This window comes from Tenebrio molitor, chromosome 1 (assembly GCF_963966145.1).
Source record: "Tenebrio molitor chromosome 1, icTenMoli1.1, whole genome shotgun sequence".
NCBI classification, from domain to species: domain Eukaryota; kingdom Metazoa; phylum Arthropoda; class Insecta; order Coleoptera; family Tenebrionidae; genus Tenebrio; species Tenebrio molitor.
The window spans coordinates 8,695,258-8,700,212 of NC_091046.1; the positions used below are offsets into that span (position 1 = coordinate 8,695,258).

At 34.0% G+C, this 4,955-nt stretch overlaps 1 non-coding gene across 1 annotated transcript; it reads left to right on the plus strand.

Moving 5' to 3' along the window:
- The first annotated feature begins 4,239 nt into the window (after nucleotides 1–4,239).
- On the plus strand, nucleotides 4,240–4,313 carry TRNAI-AAU (transfer RNA isoleucine (anticodon AAU)). The gene has a single exon. It is a non-coding gene; the product is annotated as a tRNA-Ile (tRNA).
- Nucleotides 4,314–4,955: the final 642 nt, after the last annotated feature.

Sequence of the window (4,955 nt, forward strand, 5' to 3'; positions counted from 1 at the left end):
GTTATTTCTTTGTTGTATTTTTTTAAATTAAAGTAGAAATCTCACAGCAAATGTATCTTATTTTTACTTTCTGTCACTTCAAAAACATCAGAACAAACTTCTAAAATAGTACCAAGTACTGACGAAAAGATATAAATGTTTACACATCGACACAATAAAATTAACGTGTGAAGATTGTTATTATAAATTGGCAATTTTTAACAACTGCTATTTATTAAAGCCATTGTCAAATTGAAAATGGACAACACAACGTTTGAAATATTTTTCCTCGCATGATGTATCATTTTACCGAATTAACATTCTGAGGTTCCGACACTTTCATGTTTGGCCAATACCTGCTAGCCACAATGACAATCCATTCAAATCCAAACAATATTCAAACAGTTTCTGAATATTTATCTCTCCCGCGAAGGACAATTAATTTGTACGTCTTGAAGGCAAACCTGCATGTTAACCATATCCCGCCGGTGTTCGCAAGAGTGGTAAAGCACGTTCGGTCAAGGTGTCGCGAATTAAAATTAACGACCGATGGATTTCACTAATTTGATAACGAAATTAATTGCTTGTCAATTCAACTCTTTACAACAAAGGCTAAAGTGAACAGGTATTGTGTTTGGAATAAATTCATTGTTTGGGTGAATAAATTTCAGATAAGAAGAGAATACTTGCACCTGAGAATGTTTTCACAGCGTTTCGAACGATTTTCCTCGTCACAAAAAGAAGCTGCTCCGACGGACCGAAACAAGAACAAAAATTTTGGTCAAGAGTCTTCGGAGTGTGCAATACGGTGGCTCTTCGGTGAAGCGACAAGTTTGTGTAAAATGTAAATGCGTGGGCCGATTGTCACATCCGGTCACAGAAGGTGTCTGGTTTCTTGCTGATAGCGAAAAGTGGGCAGAATGGTTTACACTCAGCGAAAACAATAGCCGCTTACATATATAGCAAGTGCCAACTTGCAGGTTCATTCAGGATCTGCCACGTTTATGTTACAGGATTCGTAATGTGTGTTTATCCGAGCTATCTACGACATGATATGCATTCCACTTCTATGACAGTCTGGAGGAAACAGAATGAACTGTTTGTTAAAACGAGTCTACATTGTTGCTGATCTAATGTTATTAAAGCGGGGCACTCATTCATGATAATGAATGCAACGCTGCACTTTTATTATTAACACAATAAATAAAGTGCTTCATTGTAAACGCGACCGCAGTTGACTTCTTAATTAGCATGCATTTTGCCGTGTTTATTTACTAACAATTTGCTTACTCCGTGCTACTGCCGTCTAATCTTTTTCCCACCAATTAACTCGTACAAAACAAGCAGATTTATTAAAAGAAAATTGCTTCTTAATACCATAGGAAAGAGTACGGGTTGGGTAATTACGAGTCTATCGCAGAAGTCCACCGATTAAGATCTCTTCTTCCTCTGGTTGCGAAAAATCGCAGGCGTGTGTATCAGTTTTCCATATTTGTATGCAATTATTATTAGTCGATGTAAAGACTAATTTAAGTTGACAGTTGTTGGTTAACGGTTTGATTTAGTGCAAATGTTGTGCTATCAGACTTTGTGTTGAAGGTTTCATTACCTGAAATTTGCAAGTTAATCAGTGACACTAAAACAAATGGTAATAAGAAATATATCTGCAAATAAAACGGCACGTGCATAGAAGAATTGAAGCGGAAGAAAATTTAAATGATAATGGAATGGCATGAACTCCAAATTTTATTTTATAATGACGCTGAATCATGCAACAAACGTCATTAAATAACTATAAGTGTGCAAGAGTCAAATGTCATTTCAAACAATTACGCAAGATATTTTATAATTTATTTAATTAATAAATTTGGTGGATTTTGACTTGACAATTTGCAAAATTGCGCGACTGTGAACTGTCAAAGAAGTCAACTCTATCCTACCACATACATTTTCCTACATAGTTGCCATATTTATTCACAATAATTTAGAATCACCCAATACTTTTACTAAAGCTGTGAAAAAATCGTCCATCGCGCATAATATTGATTAAAAAAGGATGTATTTTTTAATGGTGGTACAAAAAACATTTAGTGTGTTGCTGCCTTCGCGTGTGGAAAGCTCACATTTGAAAAAAATGTAGTGTTATGTTGCATGTTGCATAAATAGCGTTCTTAATAGAAATTCAAACTTATCGTAATGTTACTTGTTATAACGACGTTTCAAATTTTTCTTAAGCTGTTACCACTTGGATCACTATCAATCCAAAAATAATACATATCTCAGTTGTCTCATTCGTGAACATATCCGGAGTTCATTTAAATTTATCCTCAAAGTAGGCGTTGAAGAGTCGATTGTGAACGCACCACTGATTGCAACCTCACGTTTTGCGTTGTTTGTGTTTTTAGTCTGCAGACTGACGAGTGGTGCGTTCACAATCAACTCTTCGACCCCAATTTTGAAGATAATTTTAAATGAACACCCGATATTTAAGTATACTCGTAATATTGTATCCTCTCGGTTTGTTTGTTTTGTTCTTTTATTGCGATAATCAAAACAGCATCTGGAATCTAATTAATACACATACATTATTTCACCAGAATAAATAATAGATGAATTATTTTATTTTTGTATACCTATCAGGTGAGCAGAAAATAATAAGAAGTAATTTTATTCTTCAATTGATCTGCCAAGAACCAGTGGTTCTTAAACTAACAAAACTAATTAAAAGCTAACACCTTGGATAAAGGTGTAATTTTTATAGAAGGGTCTTCGAGCTTTCAACATTCCGGAACCAATGTAAGTCACTGGACACGGTTTCGGTAAATTTGAACTTCAATTGCTTTTACAACAGAAGTCATACATTTTTTTCCCTAAGCAAAAGAGTCATAAAAGACCAAAATACATATTTTTAAATGATATTTGCTAATGAGCGACGAGATTAAGTAAACGTTTTGTTTACTTATATTTTTGTAGTGACAACTAGATCCTGTAATCTAGTTTTAGTGGGCTGAATCACCCTCTTTGAGATACCTTTTTCGGAAATTGCTCTTGGACAAGACATTTTGACCAAACAGACATCTGAATTTGGAGAAATAAAATAATTACTCGTAGCAATCTTAATCATCATTTAATCATTGCTGTAAACGAGATGAAGCAAGTAATCTAGAAATAACTAATAAAGACTAATAAAATATGTACTAAGAATCTTATTTCGCACCATATAGTCTCCTAAGACACTGATACAGTATAATTGATGTTCTTTGGAAAAAAATTGACAAAGAAATGTTCTTGTATGTAGTACATAAATAAGCTGGAGATCATATCTGTGAAATAAATAGTTTCAGATTAATTCTTTTCTTTTCTTTTTGATAGCTTCTAGTGTAGGTACTTTGGAAATTAATCTAGTTCCTGATGCACTTTGGCCACTCGGAACATAAGAAGTCAAACAAATTCCAGGCATATTCACAAGTTTTTCTGCTGAGGTAGTTTTCGTTTGAAAACTGTCACTGTAATCTGTCCGAGTGGTCTCAGCAAGTTGGTGTTAGGAGAGCAGGAAAGAAGTCCGATTTGGTAATAAAAATGGATGTTGTAAATGGTGTTCGTGTAACACACAGAGAGATTATATAACAGTAAAAAGTTGATGAGAATGATAATTGAAATGAAGAGATTGTCATTACCATATCTGAATTGCGTATTCATATAGAGCTGAACCCAAGTATGCACACGGTAATCCCGTTCCCACTTGCTAGATATGTATCCGATCTAAGCTCCGACGAACCGAGAAGCAGTAATTATGCGTATTATGTATAATTGTTTGTATATACATACAGTAAACAGATCTGAATGTAGAGCCGGTGTTGCATCCACACACCGCCCTTATTAGCATTGAATATAAGAAATTGTGACCGTGTTCTGACACGCAGCCCAACACTTAAGGAATTGTGTAAGAAGTAGAGCATATGTTGATATTTATTATTGTTATGGGAATATGAATGCTTCCGCCATTTGTTAAGAAATCGGAGAAATTTTAATTAGCACCAAGAAAAATATTATGTTGGGTCACATTTAGCATAATTTTTTAATAAACTACACCGATGCACAATTACACACGTTCATTCGTCTTTGCGTGAAATTAGTTCAGTTCAGTTACAAATTTGGAGGGAAAAAATTGTGTGATTGTGAACGCCACTTTACATACATTACCTATTTTAGATAAATTGATCACAGTCATCTCCTTAGAGTGCAGCTCGTTGTGTGAATGGCCCATTAGCTCAGTTGGTTAGAGCGTCGTGCTAATAACGCGAAGGTCGCGGGTTCGATCCCCTCATGGGCCACAATTTTTTTTTTCCAATTTTATATAATCACGATAAAATTTTCGGTCAAATGGTTAGTTTATACAGAACATTTATTACCAAGTGAAACAATAAAAAGTTGTATAATTTATTTACGCATTAAAGAACTTATCAGAATCCGAAGCATATTGCCGCAGTACACGCATTTAAATCATTTCAGATAGGGTGAAAAGTTTTAAGCCCAAAAATATGTGATGAAAGGGTTAGATACATCATAATTACAAGGACTAGTACACTTTCATTAAATTAACATATAAACAAAACCAGAGTGTGAGATATTTTTTGTTTTAAATTTATTACTGTACTTAGTACTTTACAGTAATAAACGGAACGTAGTGTATTCTTTTCTTGAACTAATACCAGAGAATTAAACATTCCTGTTAATGTTAAGTCAAGCAGAACGGACAAATTGCTTTGATAATAATTAATAGTGTCAATGCATAATAATGATGATGCTGAAATCGAGTAAAGATTCTAATTTCATAACTTGAGCTTTGAAAACGGAGAAGTAATGTCCTGACCAGTGTAAACATTTGCATTTTTTTACAAACACTTGTAAGTTAATGTAAGGTGAAAGTCCAAAAGTCAAGAATTGTGAATACGTAATTTAGAATAATTTAGTAA